This window comes from Pinus tabuliformis, chromosome 5_2 (assembly GCF_031772625.1).
Source record: "Pinus tabuliformis cultivar Carrire ecotype Pingquan chromosome 5_2, CPIR1, whole genome shotgun sequence".
NCBI classification, from domain to species: domain Eukaryota; kingdom Viridiplantae; phylum Streptophyta; class Pinopsida; order Pinales; family Pinaceae; genus Pinus; species Pinus tabuliformis.
This window is the reverse complement of record NC_142306.1, coordinates 1,025,817,425-1,025,836,064: the sequence shown is the minus strand read 5'-3', so window position 1 is coordinate 1,025,836,064 and position 18,640 is coordinate 1,025,817,425.

Here is an 18,640-nt window from a genome sequence, read left to right as displayed (position 1 = left end):
GTTAAGGGAACTGAAATTTTTAGTTTAGCTACCTCTGCTCCCAAATTGAAAGGCAAAGGGGCTTTCTTTGTTTGAGGGCTTGGAATTTTCATAGCAGGAATTAGAGTAGGTTGCTCTTCTTTTTCTGTGTTTGAGGTCTTTTTCTGTGGATTTTCTAATATGGTGTTTGGATATTTCTCCACTGTCTCCTTGGAGGGGATTGAAGTGGATGGTTGATCATTAGGGGGTTGGTCATGGGTTATATCTACAATGGTGGGACCAGGAGGGTTCTGATTTGGTCTAGGGAGAATTTGAAGAGTTTTAGTAACTGGAGCTGCTTTGATCTTCTTGAGTTGATTTGACACTGTTTTCTTGGTTTGGTCAGGAGTGTCAGAATTCTTTTTACTCCTTAAGTTATATTGTTTTTGTACTTCAAAGATGGCAGAATCATATCCTTGCTTATAATCAAATGATTCTCTGGATTGGGTCTGCAATTGTTGCAGCATATGTAGTTCCTGCTCATCTTGGGTCAAGAAGACAATTTCCTCATCATCTAATCCCATCAAGTTAATGTGTGTGTCTTGTTCAGGGTCATCTGAATGGGATGTTTCAACATATTTTTCCTGAAAGGGAGGCCTAATATTCTGGTCAGGTCCATTCTTTCTAGTATTTTGATTCTGATTCTTTCTGAAGTTTGGATTCCTCACTGGAGGTGCCTGTTGATTATCCCATTGAGGCTTCCTCTCAATGTTCTCTATCCTATCCATCATTTTTTCCATACCCTTGGTTAGAACATCTATTTTAAGGTCAGGGGGTGAGGCTTAATCTTTCGCAGATCCTTTCCTTTCATTCCTATCCCTAGCTCTTTTTGCTAGAAAATTGGCTTCTACACTAACTGCTACACTCTGCATGTCTTCTAAAGTTGGAGGATTTCTCTCACTGAGTTGGAAGTACATATTAGTATCAAACCCATCAGGAAACTTTACCAGTGCTAAGTCAGTTGGGGGTCTAAGATTGACTGGTATTGCATTGTATATATTCTTAAATCTGGTACAGTAATCCTGGACTGTTTCATTTGGTCCTCTTCTGATGTTTTTGTATTCTGAAAGGATCTATAGAGGGTTATTTTTATTTTCCCATCTATTTAAAAATTTCTAATAAAATATATATATACTATCTATGATATTAGCAGGTAATGATCTAAACCATTTCCTAACATCACCTACTGGAGTCTGAGCAAAAAGTCTCATTTGAACATCTCCAATATCAATTTCATGCAATTCAAAGTAGTCTGTCATTTTGTTTACATGATTTTGTGTTGTATAAGGTCCTATACCATCAAATTGGACAATTTTGTTTTGGTAATCTTATGGCATGGCACCAAGTGGGGAAGTAACACAAGAGGAGCATATCTATTTGCCATGGCTCTAAGTTGGGCAGGGCTAACAAGTGGAGTTGGGGTACCAAGAGATGATACAGTAGTTGATGGAGAACTAGGGGTAATAGGTGATTGATGGGTAATGGTAGGTTGGTAGGGAAGTGAAGGTATAAATGGAGGTGAGGAATGAACCTCAAAGGTGGAAGGAAATAATGGTGAACTAAGGCTAGTTGACACTAGTTCAGAAAGCTCAAGGATCTTAGCAGTAGTAAGGGATGACTAAGGGGAATTTAGAATATACTCATCAATTGATTGGTTTGCCTTTTGGACTTTAAGGTCTATAATAAACTCTAGATCTAGAACTATGTCATCAAGTGCACTTTCAGACTTGGTTTTGAATAGGGAAAGGTCAAATGACTCATCAAAGGGAAGGTCTTCTAAAAACAACCACTCATCAGGGCATGAATATAGTTTGATTGAAGGTGTTGGACTTACTGAACTTTCTTGTCTTTTGGATCTTCTCGAAATCAAGTTAGGATTATCCACTACTGGGGCAGGGTTTGGATCTGGATTAGCCCTAGTATAGTGAGTTCTCTTTGAAGCCATAGTTTCGAGCTTTTCTAATTACTTTCTTTTTGTGAAATTTTGTAAATAACTTCTAATAAACCCTTCAGGAGGCTCGAAATAAAGATTTTAAATTTTCTCAAAGGTTTATTAAGACTGAGGTTTTGAATACCCAGTGGATTCACCACTATGTTATCACTCAGAAGTTTTCCCTAGAATTTATCAAAAGAAGGAAGCATCTAAGGTAACCACAAACCAATCTTTTAGGCTTAGGCTCTAACCAACCTAAGTCTAGAGTGGGCTCAATCTTTATAGTTTAGCTTTGTTTTTATGGGATTTTAGGCTAGTCCTTAGTGTTCATGGGGTTTTGATTTTGGATTGAAGGTAGGGTGGTGGAATTCTTCGAGCAGATGGATAGAGCTAGGTCTTCAAGCCATTGGGATATGGAGTCAATAAATGGATAGCATAACTGGACCAGATCATTAAAGGAAATGTTCACAGGGCAGGCTAGCAAAGAAACATGCAAATATTTAGGCCAAATGGGTGAAATGATTCTAACCAGGGTGAAAGGGCACTTAAGAATCCTTAGACCGGGATTAGAATGAAGAACAGAGGGTGATCATGAACAAAGGGCAATCAAGAATCCTTTTCTATAGACTAGAGAAAAAACTAAGGAAGCTAAGGAGTAGTTAAGAATTCCCTAGCTAAGATAGTTTAGGAGAAAACATTCAAAATGTAAAATAGTCAAGACAAAGTTCATTCAAGTAATTTTTGAAATATCATTCCTTGTTATACATTTAGATTTTAGAAATTTACACAAAAGATTATGGAAAAAACATAAGGAAAAATAACAGTTAACATCAAAGAATACTTATTTGTATTTCTCTTTACACAAGAATCCTGTAAAATATCTTATCTTTATTCCTTGATCCAGCAAGCCAATCTAGTCATTGATACAATAGAACTTTGATTTGAGAGAAAAAAATCTATAGAAATGTCTTGGAATCCACACTACATACTTTGAAATGTGAAGTATTTATACAAAAAATAATTACAAAATATCTCATAACAATTTGAGATTTAATCTAGGGAATAAAATATCTTCATGCATGAAGATAGAGACAGATGTAGAACTGCTTCTTGTTGCCCCTTTTATTGTGGTGTTGCTGGTTGTTTCTGTTGAGTTTTGAGCTCTTTAATCTGGCTTATTGTTGTAGTATTTCTACACTAGAATCTTCTTTATTTGATCTTTCACTAATACTCTTTGACTCTGTTACTCTTTGACCCTGTTGATCTGTCTTTTCCATGTTTCACCTGGTTGTCTTCAGATTTACAGTGCAGTAACTTTCTGATGTAAATTTATCATAGTAAATATGTCATTTTCTTCCACCATTTTGCATCAGGTAACTTTATTTTTACCATCCTTCTGTAGATTTCATCTACCTCTATGTATTTTGCAAAATTTGGTTTGGTGGAAAACAAATGTTTCACTTCATACTCTATGAAAAACAGGTTCTCCAATGTATAATATAATACTTTGCCTCTAGGCAAAGCTTTAATAGCCAAAGAGTTGGCTTGTTCCTTGGCCAATTTCCTAAGTCTATCACTATAGCCCAACTGGGTCATAAGTTTGTCAATGATGACCATGGGACTGGGAAGACCTTTGTCCCTTAAAATCTGAAACTTAGCCATGAACCTATTAATGGCTACTTGCATGTTGTGGCACTTCTCTTCTAAGTTGTGCATGAGGTTTCTTTTGGAAAGCACCTCTCTAATCTCTAGAATGGCTTTAGTCTTGTCTTCTATGTTAAGCTCTTGGAGCTCATATCTGTTCTTGCCGTTTAAGAAGTGGATGAGTCGATTTTCATCCTCAAGTTTGTCTCCAAATTCTTCTCTAAGTTTTTGGATAGCTTCAGTGGCTATCTTCACTAATTCAGTCTACTCAAATATAACTTGGATTGATGACCAAATGTCATTGACAGATTCAATGATATTGGCCCATAGCATCTCTTTAGTCTGTCCTAGTGGCTTCTGCAGTGTCAAATCTCTCTCCAGGACTTTGATTTTCTCACCCATCCTTAGGGCCTTCTGTGTCTCTTCTCTTTGCTGAATTTCGGCAAGTTTACAGTTAAACTTGCCACTTTTTCCTTTAATCTCTTTAGCTCTGTAGCCTATAGACATATCCTCCATGGCTTTTACCAGTTTTGTTGCTTTCTCAGTTGATGTACCTGCTACTGTAGTGGACTCAGTTGTAATTGGCAGTGTTATGGCAAGTGGAGATGTAGGTGCCAATGATGCTGCCAATGTGTAAGGAACTACTTTTAATACTGTTGGGATGATAGTTCTGGAAGTTATGGCCATGTCACTTTGCTTCGACTGAATTAAAGTGTCCAACTCCTTCTCTGTCTCCTTAAGTTGATCATTTAGCTTCAGGACCAAGTCCATGAGCTCTTCATGTCCTTACTCTATGGGTGATGCAGTTGGGGTATCTTTAGCTGCTTCTTGAGTGCAGCTATGTCATCATTTTTCTTCTTGATCAGCTACTCTACAATTTTTACATCTTCGGGATCGTGTCCCAAATCTATGACTAAGTCCTCTAAGGACTTGATTCTATTATCTTTAGCCTGTGAGGAGGCTTTCTCCAACTGAAATTGGGCTGATATATTGTTAAGAGAGTTTTATAGTTGGTGTGTAGCAATGGCTTTCCCTATTAAGGTGGAGTATATCATCTCCCATGTTTGCTTGTGTAGATCATTCTGGTCAATGGGATGAATATCCCTTGCCAGTACTTCAAAGTCCACTTTCTTAAGATCTTATGTTGTCCTTGGTTGCTGAGTGGTCGGCTTGATGAAGGTCATCTGCATTTTCCCCTCTTTGACATTAAAGGCTGACATAAGCCTTGTTTGATTGGTAGGGGTCAATTTAAAATACTATGCATAGGTTTGGGCTTTCAGCCTCTCATTTCTAGCCTTTATTTATTTGTATCTTTCCTTTATGTCCTAATCTTTATCTAATGGCATTCTGAAGGAAGACACTTCAATATTTTTCTACCTTTCCAACATATGAGTGTGTGATGTGAAAGGTGCTAGGGTGCCTCCAGATGGAGTGGCAAGCCTGCTCGTATCTCTTTCTGTGCTTGTAACCTTAGCGGTCTCCTTTGTATATTCCTATTCAGAGACAAGATTCACTCTTTGTCTCTTAACCTAGCTTGTTTCTACATAGGCTTGTGATGTTGCTCTTTCTAAACTAGTGGCCCCTTCCCTATTTCTCTTGAGGCTTTTCTCCTCGTTTAGAGGAGTCTATAAAACTGGAGGGGTACTCATGGTGGCCTTTGGTCTATCTATTTTCTCTGGTATGTATGTTTGATCTGGCACCTTTGACAGGTCTGGTACTTCTGATTATTCTGGAATCTATGATTCTTTTGGCACCTGTAGGAAAGAATCCTCATCAAGTTATTTCTCTAGGTCAATTAATGAGTTTTCCACAACAACTTCTGCATTATCCATGTCCTCTAAAGTGTTTTCCACCATTGCAATTGGTTGGCATACTTTTCTATCTCAGGGATGCGGTGATGGATATAGGGGGCCATCTTGTTCTTCTACCTTATTTTGTAGATGAAGTCCAAGGGATCATATCTCCATATGAAGCTTTGTTTCAGTTTTAACCTCTGAAGGATTAGGTCTGCCTCCTTTCCAGCTTCTCTACTATTACAAATAAAGGGACCCAATTGGTCTTTGATTTTGAGCTGGGCTTTCTTTTTGGCTTTGAAAAAGTTTACCTCATCTGAATTTATTATTTGCCTGTAGTACTCCAAAACAAATAACCTCATTGGGAGGTATTTAGGTAGTTTGTATGGGGCCAACTCACATCCATAAATCCTAATTTCAGTGTGGTTTTGGTACATGTACCAATCTCCCACCTGATGATTGATGTTTAGATGAAGGACTCTCCTGATTTCAGGACTGATTCTTGGTGGAGGGGTTCCAGTGAGCATGGTCATCACAGGGTGGACAAAGGAATCAATGAATTCATTGTATGAATAGGGGGATGGATGTTGATGAATCAATGGGGTCCAGAAGATAATTGATCTTGGTTGGTCCTTGGTGTCAAGCTTCTGGAGAGTAAAGGGGAACTTATCTACTTGGTGGTATAGAAAAAGGTGATGCAAAACAGAGGAGTACTTAAAAACTCTCTCATTACTCATTCTAAGGAACTTTTCATGCATCCTATCAGCTACGAACTGAGCATAGTCATATATGATAGCAGGAGGCTGTCCTAGAGTGTATATGGACATGAAGGCTAAGATAATCTCATCAATATATTCACTAGTGGTATAACTCAGGACTAGATATCATATCCATAATACTTCTGCCCCATGGAGAAAATAAAGCTGCTACATATGGAGGGGAGTCTTTGGGGGTATACTTCTCTTCTACGATGAAGGTTTGTATTATTTGATCCAATATTGCAGGGCCGAGTTTAGGATATAAGTCCAACAAGTCTCCAATAGATAGGGGAGTCAAGTTTTGGCTAGGCTGGAGTGTTGAAAAGTGTGCAACAAGAAATGCTAAATTTAGAATGTGCTAAAAATAGAACTCCTAAAAATAGCATGTCTAAAAATAGCAGTTTGGCCAGTGAGGTCATTGGCCACCTTGGGTGAGAGGTGAAACTACTAAAAATAGAAAGTTCTAAAAATAGCATTTCTGGGTCCCTTCCTATTTATAGCAGTCCCTGGTCTATCTATAGGAAGTAAAATCAAATTTGGTCTTAACAGTAGTTTAAAATATTAACTGATTAATCTCCATGAGTTAATTAGTTGTAAAAATTAAACTTGAAGTCTTTGTGAGAACATGCAATTAGTTGTCCCACTAATTGAGGAATTTATCCTTTATTCTCTCCACTGATTGAGGAATTAAGTATGAGTTCTATAATGAGAAAAACAGTTTACTTAGTGCTAACTAGTCAAGTCCAGTTAGATTATTTTAACAAGTTGTTAAAATAATAAAATATAGTTTGTTAATGCTTGCATGCATGTGACAACTATTATTTTAGATAACTGAGTATTTTCTCATGGATAACTGATGCATGGTAGTTCAGACAGAGACCCAGTTGAGATCAGATGAGGGACAGTGTACTATCAGATGCTTGGATCTTCCCATGGAATATTCCTTGCATGCAGGAGGAACTAGTGTCCTCAAGGATTACGTAGTTGGACCTGAGGTTGACAGCAGGTATGAACTGGGGCCAATTCACATATGTTTTTTAATTGGACCCCAATCAAAATTGCACAAGGAAATAGGGGATTGTAGGACTGGTGGCCAATATATTGAGGCCTAGTGAGTCTATGATCTTCATCTTTTGATTGCAGAGAGGATAGGATAGCTCTTCAGATGATATTTTTTGTAACCTGAAGAGGATTTCCACTTGATTGATAATAAAATGTTGGGGGTTTTATGCGGGTGATTTCCCCAGTGATACATCTTGTGTTATGTGTGATTATTTCTATTTATCAGTGATATGTGTTTATGCTTGATGTTGCTCATGAAATCGATTTTGCTTCCGCTTAATGTTTTGTAGAAGTAGATCAAGTATTATGCTTTAGGACATTGCATATATCAGTTTAATCTACAGGTGAAATTTCTACATGGTATCGGAGCACAGTTAATCAAGCAAGGAATGATATACGAGCAAGAGAAAGAAAGTCGAAGTTTATTATTTGGGATATAGATATCTAGTTCTCATCACAGTTCAGATTTCATCTAGATGGCCTTCACAGGGTTAAGGCTTGAGTATGCCCTTGATGGAAGCTCAAACTACATAGCTTGGAAGGATCACATGGAGGCAGTATTGGAATATAATGGCATTAAGGACTTCATTGATCAAGACGTCCCTACGCCTACTGATGCTACTTAGGTTGCAGACTGGAAGAAGAACGTGGCTAGAGCTAGGAGAATCATCCTAGAGGGAGTTCGAGATCGCATAGTCTTGAGCCTCCATGGGAAGGAAACTCCATTTGCAATGTGGAAAACATTGAAAGATTTATATCAAAATAGCAGTGGCACTGAAGGACAAGCTTCGAAAGATCAAGTGTGAAAAGGGCGGCACGATCACTACATTCTTGAACAAGCTCACCAACTGCAGAGATGAGCTTGCAAGCATAGGGGTCACTACCGTTGATGATGATATGTTGAGTCTAGCACTCCTTGGCCTTCCTAAGAGCTGGCATAGCTACCAGGACTCAATGAATGGAAGGGACAAACTGCCAAATTCGGAACGACTATGGTTGGTTTTAATGCAGGAGGAGATCAGACGGAACACCAGAGATGGAGCTTCTTCATCAAAGCATGATGATGAAGAGAACTTGGCTTTAGCATCTAAAGCTAAGAAAGGGAAAGGGAAGGCATCCCAATCCAAGTCTTCTCAAGGAGGGAAGAAGTTTGACAAGTCGAAGGTGAGATGCTTTCATTGTCATGAGTTGGGTCATTATGCTACTAATGTCCCAAAGTGGAAGAAGTCCAAGAAAGGTTCCTCCAAGGAATCTGATGGTGATGCTCTAGCTTCACAATTTGAGATGGATTTCTCACTTATTGCATGCATGGTTTCATCCAGCATGGGATGTGTTTGGTACTTGGACAGTGGAGCTTCTTTCCACATGTCAGGTGACAAGACTATTTTCATCACTTTGGAGGAGAAGGATCTCCAAATATGGATCGAGATGGGTGACGATGGAAAGTACCGTGTCTCAGATGAAGGTACAGTTGTGTTTTATAGGGAGCATGGTTCTCCCCTATCTCTTTCTAATGTTATGTATGTAGCAGGGCTGAAAAAGAATCTTGTGTCTATTGCTATGCTTGAGGATAAAGGCTATGATGTAGTCTTTAGTTTGGGAAAGGTTTTCCTAAGGCATATAGGCACTGGATAGACCAAACAGATAGGGATTCGAGTTAAGAATCTCTATAAGTTACAAGTAGAAGATTGTGCTGCTTTGAGTTCCAAAGCAGAGGTGATGCATGGCCAAGATATTGGCGAGTTATGGCATAGGAGACTGGGCCACTTGCATCATGGGGCCTTGAAGATCATGCAAAAAATTTCTACCGGATTACCCAAGTGCAAGCTGGAGCAAGTGAGCACATGCAAAGGTTGCACTTTGGGTAAGTATGCAAAATCTTCCTTTCATGATCGGGATGGTAGAGCAGGAGCAGTTCTGGAGTGAGTTCATTTAGATGTATGCGGGCCTTTCTCTACAGCCTCCATCAGAAAGCAAAGGTATTATGTTATTTTGTTGATGATTTTTCTCATAGATGTTGGATCTACTTCATGCAAAAGAAGGATCAAACCTTCTTGAAGTTTTGTGAGTTCAAAGATTTGGTAGAGAAAGAATCAGGGATGAAAGTAAAGGCCTTGTGAAGTGATAACAGTGGAGAGTATATTTCCCACCAGTTTAAGGACTTCTGTGCTTCAAAAGGAATTAAACGGGAGCTCGTGGCTCCTCATAACCCACAACAGAATGGGGTAGCTGAAAGGAAGAACAGATCTATTGTGGGCACAGCTCGATCGATGTTGCATGACCAAGGCCTACCACTTCATCTGTGGGCTGAGGCATGCAATATAGCAGTATATCTTCAGAACATAAGTCCTCATCATATTTTGGGGATGAAGACACCTATGGAGGCGTTTTTAGGGAAGAGACCAGATGTGAGTCACTTCTGCATCTTTGGATCACCAGTCTTCTATCATGTGACCAAAGATTCTCAAAAGAAGCTAGACCCAACAGCTAAGTTGGGAATACTTGTGGGGTACACGGATACACCTCACAACTATCATGTGTTTTTCCCTGCCAGTCAGAGGACCGTAGTGCGCAGGGATCTGAAGTTCGATGAGCAGCGAGCCATGCGGGTATCTCCTGAGAGGGATCTCAAGTTTCATGGTGATGATGAGGAACTATTAGTTCCTAAGGAGGAGGAGCCTCCTAATGATGTGGATCAACCGCATGCAGAGATTCCAGTAGTGGAGATCACCACTGCTAGAGAGTCTTCAAGAGATGGGTAGAAACGCTCATGGGAAGATGACTGATTGATGTAGGATGCGAGAGAGAATGTGGGGCAGCCATCCTCTCAGTGCAGACAGAGGATATCTCCCGATAGATACACTGGCTACATGGCCCTGGTTGGGGAGTGTGTAGCGACCGAGCCTTCTTCTTTTGAGGAGGCAGTGCAGCAGCTAGTTTGGGTGGATGCGATGGTAGAGGAGTATGATTCTATCATGCGGAACAGTGTATGGGATGTTGTTCCTAGACCAAGGGACAAGTCAATGGTTACTTCCCGATGGCTTTACAAGGTAAAGCAGGCAGCTGATGGTAGTATTGAGAAACACAAGGCAAGGTTTGTTGCCCGTGGTTTCTCACAGGTTGAGGGGATTGACTATGATGAGACCTTTGCTCTTGTTGCAAGGTACTCATCGATTAGATCGATTCCAGTACTATCAGCATAGATGTGTTGGCAGATCCATCAGATGGATGTGAATATAGCATTCCTCAATGGGGAGATTAAGGAAGAGGTATATATAGAGCAGTTAGAGGGATTTGAGACCTTCAATCATGAGTCACATGTGTGTCAGCTCAAGCGAGCATTGTATGGGCTGAAGCAAGCACCCCGTGCTTGGTATACCAGGATCAATACTTATTTCACCATGTTGGGCTTCACCAAGAGTGAAGCGGATGCAAACCTCTACCACATCATTGTAGATGGTAAGCTATTGATTATTGTACTTTATGTCGATGATCTAATTTTGACAGGTGATGATTAGTTGATCAAGTCTTGCAAGGAGGATCTTGCAAGAGAGTTTGAGATGAAGGACATGGGCCTCATGCACTACGTTCTAGGCATGGAGGTGTGGCAGAGAGATGGGGAAGTATTTGTGTCTCAAGGCAAGTATACCAATGAGATACTTAGGTGCTTCCACATGGAGATGTGCAAGCCCATGGAGATTCCTCTAGCAGGTAACTGGAGGAAGGAGGATGCTACTTTAGGTGAGGTAGTAGCTGCTACTGTTTATAGGCAACTTGTGGGTTCACTCATGTATTTGGTGAACACACAACCCGATTTGTGCTTTGCAGTGAACCAGCTGAGTCAAGCTATGGTTCAGCGAACCAAGTTGTTTTGGAAGGCAGCAAAGCATGTGCTGAGATATCTCAGAGGCACTACAAAGTATGGATTATGGTACAGGTGAACAGAAGGAGTGAAGCTCCAAGGCTTCACGGATGCAGATTGGGCAGGTAGTCCATCAGATAGGAAGAGCATTTCTGGAGGAATCTTCAACCTTGGGTCAGCTGTGGTTTCTTGGTATAGCCGGAAATAGAGATCAGTTGCACTTAGCACAATGAAGGCAGAGTAAATTGTTATAGACATTTTTGTGCCTTACAACTATAAGCATGAAATGTCCATAAACCAAGGGATCCTAAGTCCCTAAAGCTGTTGTTCCAGCTCCTAAAGAAACAAGGTCAACAAATTACAGCTTCTCCCAGAACTTCTCCACCAGAAACTGCTCAAAACTAGTCAAATTAGGATCATTTCAGATGCTCCACTAGCTAGTTGCGTTGCAAAACACCCAAATACACTGGCTAGGTGCATTGCAATGCACTTGAATGCACTACCAGGGTGCGTTGAGCGGGAAATGATAAGTGGCAGAGTCATTTCGCGAGGTGGAGAGACAATGGAAGCTTCCAGAATCTTCTCCAATGACACTTGCCTCACTGAATTCGACCAGTGATGAGTAAGAGGCTCTCAGTCTCCAAGTGGAAGCAAGAACTGACAGAGAGAAGCCACTAATCAATTCATGAGCTGACTCATCCTCTTTGCATACATCTATATATGGATTCCTCACCAAGAGATCCAGGGGCTGGAATTTTGTACATTGCAGAGAATTGCTGTTGGTTTTGTGATAGATATCAGAGTATTGGGTGATTTATGCTTTGTTGGAGGTGAAGAAGGGATTCTATGCTGGGAGGTTGATGCTGGATCAGGAATCATTGGTTGTAACTCCTCCTGGATCTTCTTATTTTATCAATAAAACTACTTGAGTTTATCCTACATGCTTGTATATCTGATGTATGTTATATTTGTATGTTTAGTTTAAAACTGATCCTAAGCTTTTTATGAACATAAATCCATGTCTTTGTGTAGTTTCTCTCTTCTATGAACTTGCAGGAACTTGGTAACGCTGGGCAAGTGAGGGAGCAGATCGGTGGAAGCTGGCAAAGAGAAGAAAGATTGGATCGAACAACTAGCGCAAGACACAGGTCGGTTCATCTTAATCATCTTCGTTTATAGTTCATAAAGGAGAATACAAGAGTAGTTTTCCTTGTTTGTTTCTGAGGTCTCTGTCACAACCCTGTGGGATAGGGTCGTTCTGAATAGACACTTTTCCCGAAAACAAAATGGCGACTCCGCTGGGGATCGTGTCTAGTTAGTTTATTTGTGTTTCTATTGTTGTTCATCTCATAAACTTAGGAGTAAAGAATCGAACTACATTTGCCATTTACAAATGCAAAGTAGACATCTGCTACTCTAGTCCATTCACTGGGCCTGTTTATGATCTGAACAGTTGACTCACAAATGATCTGATTACCCTTTGTGATAGCTCTTAAACCTCTTGTAAATCAACCCTCTGATTGTACACAATTGATTGCTTTTACCCGGCCAAAAACCATAGATTAAACTGCAAACCGTGACCCAGAACCCGGAGACAATTCTTGTTTCTGCTTCAGCGTAGGCTCTTTGAAGAGACTCTGCATTTCAGCGCCGTTCTCGAGAGGGCTACCTGCGTTGCAATTCAGTTTCTCTGTGTAGCAGGTGCGTTGATCAGCCTAGCCCTGCCTAGCTGAGGTTCTTTGCTCATTTTTTCCAGTTTTGCCTCTGATTTTTGCAACCTGTGATCAGTGTGTTTGTCTGTCTAAAAACCCCTTTTCTTTGCCTTAATTCCACCTCAGTTGTATAAAAGAAATTGTATTTGTTTTTGTGTATTTGTTACGTCATTTACAGTTTCCCATTGCAAAAGTAAACTGGTCATACTGTCGCCCTTAGATCTAGACCTGTCGTAAGTGTCGTTTTGATCTTAGGAGAAAGTATATTTTCTGTTGACAGTTGATTACGCTTTTACTTTTGCCTTTGGCTTGAATTTGTGAATTTCTAGTGTCGAAACAAGTGTTTACTTCAAAATCATAAAGTGTCGTAATCGTCTCTACCTTTTGATTTCGAAAAGAAGCTTGTTTGTGTTTTTCACTTGAAATCGAATTCAAATTTATACAACAACTTTCTTTTTAGGCATCAATATTAAGAAAGTGAAAAACAAATACATGCACAAGTGCATTTGCATATTGACAGTTTGTATGGCTTGATTTAGGAAAAGTGCATTTACAGTGTGCTCTTTGCTCTTTGAGAAAAGATTGTGTCTTTCTTTTCCCCTTGTAGCTAGGATTTTCATTGCTGAAAAGAGATAAAAAGCTTGCTTATCATCTTTAGATTGCATTTTAGGAATTACATCTACATATCGTGGTGAACCCAAAAGGCAAACTTCATAAGAAAGATCAACCTAAAATAAATTCAATGAACTTAACAACGCTTTGTAACTTAGCGCACAACATCTAGAGGTCTAGGCTAGAGACGTGTTCCAGCGTCGTAAAGCCTGGTAACTGTTGTCCTCACTGATGGTTGGGTGATTCCTCCACTTTGAGACGATAAGTGCCAGCACGGATTTGTGCTCCCACGTACCGTCGAGTATATATTGGGAGACCCCTATAGGCATAAAACCTTTATCCATAGGAAGCCGTGTCAGCCGCCCTACTGATCGCAATGCACTGAACACAGAATTCGGGAAGATTGACTGCCGTACCCTAAAAAGTATTCTACAGTTTTGCGATTGGTTTGGTACTCCCTCTACCTAGATCTCCAGAGCAGTCCCTTTCATTCCTTTTCAGACTCCTTAATGAAAAAGGTCCATCTGAGCACTTGTCACTTCAGGCTCATTAAAAATCGAAGGAGACTAGAGTCATCTTTTGTTTTTTCTCGACTCTTTAAAACTGAAAAAACAAAGTTGTGTCAAAGCGTGTTAAAATTTATTTTAAACGGAATATTCATACCCTTTTCCTGCGTTGATCTTTAGGTTGAGAAAATGGAGCCTACCAACCAAGGAGTTCCCCTTGGTGGAAATCCTAGTCCTTTCTCCTCTTGGGGAGATGTTGGTGCGCCCCATATGGCCACATTGTCGCTTCCAGGACTGACAATAGGCTTGCCAGTATGGCTCTTCTCAACCAATGTCGTTCAGAACACCACTATTCCTGAACAGTCGAATCAACAATTAGACGAGTCCAGAGTTACCCACCAACCTTCTACTTCCTCTAATTCTTCCTCTCCTCCTTCCTCCTCGCTTGATGGGACTGGTAAAGCTAAAAGCCAAGTTCCTAAGGAGAAGAAGGAAAAGAAGAAGAAAGAGAAAAAGAAGAAGGAGCCAAAGGCGAATAAGGGAAAACGAGTGTCGTCTAACGAAAATCCACACACAGCACCGACCAGACTTAAATCGCCATGTGTCATTTGCAGAGGAGACCACTTTCACAGAGATTGTCCTTGAATCCCCCGGATACTAGGGGACTGGTCTCCTCGATTGCACAATCTGGTGTCATCAACCTCTGGAGATCATGTTGAAAGCACACCGTCAACTAGTGAAAGTGAAGCCCCAGGACGAAAAGGGAAAGCTAGATTTCCCTGTAGACTGTGCAAAGGCGACCATCCCGTCCACCGTTGTCCCTTCTTAGACGAGGCTAAAAGAGTTTTGGATGATCGTTTGGTTTCACCGTTACGACTTCCTCCTGGATATAAAAAACTCTTGCTGAGTCCATCACCAGTTGAGAACCCAGCTGGCCCACTCAAGTGGTCAGCTGAAGCGCCTATCATTGAGGATAAACCAACTGAATCCATACCAGACGAAAGTCAAAAGATCAAGGCGGCAGTTGACCCGATCTTGCCTTCAGAGGTTTTATCTTCGAATGATACAGTCACTGAAGAGAACAAAGATGACACCGTCCAAATTCTCTTCATCAACACAGACTCCAACGAACATGGCGGCAATCTACCCATTCCTTTACCGCAGGAAGGAAGTTCGTCAGAGCCATACCCGGCCGTCTACTCGGTCCCACCTCCAAGCAACCTAGTTGTATCCTTCGACTGGAATCAACTAGGCAGACCCCATTTGCCAGCAAGCATACCATTCCGAATTATCGTTCAAATATATAGAATGGTCATGGTTGGTACCATCATAGATGAGGGGGATTCTATGAGTATCCTTTCCTCTATTTCTTGGAAAGCACTTGGTTCGCCATCGTTGTTGCCTGAAGTGAGAAATCTGACAGGCTTTGATAAAGGAACCAGTCGACCTTTAGGGATCCTTCCCGATGTGCCCATAACATTGAGAGGGAAGACATTTCGCATGAACGTCATGGTCATTCAAGGACCCTTGGATTATAACCTACTCCTTGGACGAGACTATGTTTATTGCATGGGAGCCATCGTCTCCTCACTCTTTAGAGTAATGTGTTTTCCGCACGAAGGAAGAGAGGTCAAGCTCGTGGACCAGCTTTCATTTCCCAGATCACGCATAGCAAATAGTCATATACCGTCCCTAAATGGTCTCTTCACGCAAGAAATGTCTCAAGTCCCAGTCCGTCCTCCCAATAAGCACGAGTAATTCGGAGGGATATGACTGAAACCCAGGGGGCATGTGTCCTGGTCTGCTTCGGCAGGAAAACTTCGGGTATAGAGTAGGTTTCCGCGGGAGAATATGACTAGTCCGTACCCCGTCCGTGATTGGAAGAGGGGTTGTTCTAGAATAAGATTCTTTCGTCAAAGTTATGTGAATTGGTTGATCTCGCCACTCACCTTTGTTTATCTCGGTAGACATCGCCGAAGAAGTGTTTTGTTTACGCCGTGAATAGAGCAATATTTAGGTAACCTGTAAGAGGTATGCCTCTCCCGGGAAAACAAATGTTTTAACGGACCGAAGTAGAGGTAACTTTGAAACTCTGTTTTATACCTAGGGGCATGCAAACCTTTTGGCATGCAAGCAGGGGCGGCTATTTATTTTTTAAATTTTTAGGACCTCTAACCCTTTAAACTTGTAGGATTAGTTGTCACCAAACTTGCATAAAGAGAGAATGTGGGGCAAAAATCTAAATGTTGCCGTTTTATATGAGACATTCTTATCATATGATTGGATTATCGAGCAGTTTTAGCGCATAGTTCAAGCTCGTTAAAAAATAAACATAAGATCGAGCAAATGTTTCCACCCGCGTTCAAGCTCGTTAAAAAATGAACTATCCTCCGGTAAATAACCACCGTCAATGAAGCATTTTCAGCCATTAAAGCCTTGGTCGTGTTTGCACCGTCACCTCCACTTTTCCATTGGCCAATCATTCACCTCCACTTGATTGTTTACCCATTTTGAGGAACAGCTGCAAAGAGTGATTTCACTAGCCATCCTTGTGACACTGCCGTGATTGGAAAATTCCAAACCTTACCTGGAATCAGCTGCTACCCATTTTATCACTCGTTCCTCAAAAGATGAGTCTTCTTTAAGCTCTTTTCATCTGACTCGTAAAATATGAAAAGATTGCCGAGTTTGGCCTTCCATCTCGTTAAAGCGACCGAAAGTGCTATCCCTCCTCTAGATTTTAATCCTTTTGGACCTGAGGGATTATTGCACAAAAAGATCGAGCGCTTGTTTTATTTGGCTCGTTAAAATTATCGAAAATTCATCCCTTCTGTATTATTTTATACTTTTTCGGACTTAAGGGATTAGATGACGAAAAAGGAATTCCGGAGTTATCTTTACGTACCTTTTCAGACTCCCTAAAAAGGAAAAGGACCGAGTTATCTTTGTCGTTAGACTCGTTAAAAGGATTAATAGCGAAAAACTTGTCTTTAGACGAGAACGAGTTTCACTATCGCTAGGCTCGTTAAAACATAGCGATGGGTTTGCCCGAAGGGAAAATTATAGAACAAGCATATGTTATCCTCCTCAAGCTTGATAAAAATAAAGAGGTACTGGTCAAAAATGACTGGGGAAAAATTGGGAAGAAAACTCAAAGAAATTTTATTGGTAGCAAGTCGCTCTTGAACATGACACTTCCACTCCGTGCCAGAGTCGGGTTGGGTTGTTTCATTCACCGGTCACATCACCATGGTCACGCCATACCATCCACATTTGGGGTAAATGCTACCGATCCATCACATAAGTGTCGCCGACATGTTCAAGAGAAGTCATCCAGAGAAGTCACCCGTGTCCCATCCACTACCATACATTATACTTCATTCTTTCATGACCGCCACCCTGAACCATATATCACCAGATCGTTTTCACTTCCATCAAAATCATTTGCTCCGTTCCATGTCATTGATGTGGGATTCATTAAGGCCCTCCTTTGACGGATCGCTTCTTGTCGACATCAGCTCATTATCCAAGAAGTTGATCTAGGGACACCCCTTCAGTACTTTGAAGCTTGCATACCTCAATGGCAAGTTTCTCACTTCCGGCGACAGGTATACATCAATGACCTTCGACCGAAAGATTTTACGTGGTGTTCAACGCCAAGTACTTTATTCACACCACGTGAATTGTACTGCAGTACCTTGAGGGTCATTATCGGTGATTCCTCTTGCGCTTGTTAACAATTTACATCATTGACTGGTAATCAAGCGATGTCTTTCCATGTTCGACTTCAAAACAATTCTCACATGGATCGACTTGTACTTCGAGTGAAGATCGGACGAGATTGAAGACCCCGGATCTAGTTTCATCCATCCGGGCTGCGATATATATTCAGGAAAAATAAAGACATTGAAATGTACAGCATTGCAGCACAGATAATCATCCTACCAAAAGGGATGATGACTTCACCAGAATCATCAGTCTACCATCAGACGATTGTCTGTCCTATGTACATGAAAATGAATTTATAAAGCTAAGCATGGGAATGCCTACCTCAGCTAGATCATGAAAACAGTATGAAAATAATGTATTGTATTTTATCTTATTACAGGTCTCCTCCCCAGCATTAGAAGAACTTCGGATCCTCCTAATAAAGCATTTCACCTGATAAACGGCCTCATACTTTAGGGGGCAACTGTTATAGACATTTTTTTGCCTTACAACTATAAGCATGAAATGTCCATAAACCAAGGGATCCTAAGTCCCTAAAGCTATTGTTCCAGCTCCTAAAGAAACAAGGTCAACAAATTACAGCTTCTCCCAGAACTTCTCCACCAGAAACTGCTCAAAACTAGTCAAATCAGGATCATTTCAGATGCTCCACTAGCTAGCTGCGTTGCAAAGCACCCAAATACACTGGCTAGGTGCATTGCAATGCACTTGAATGCACTACCAGGGTGCGTTGAGCGGGAAATGACAAGTGGCAGAGTCATTCCGCGAGGTGGAGAGACAATGGAAGCTTCCAGAATCTTCTCCAATGACACTTGCCTCACTGAATTCGACCAGTGATGAGTAAGAGGCTCTCAGTCTCCAAGTGGAAGCAAGAACTGACAGAGAGAAGCCACTAATCAATTCATGAGTTGACTGATCCTCTTTGCATACATCTATATATGGATCCCTCACCAAGAGATCCAGGGGCTGGAATTTTGTACATTGCAGAGAATTGCTGTTGGTTTTGTGATA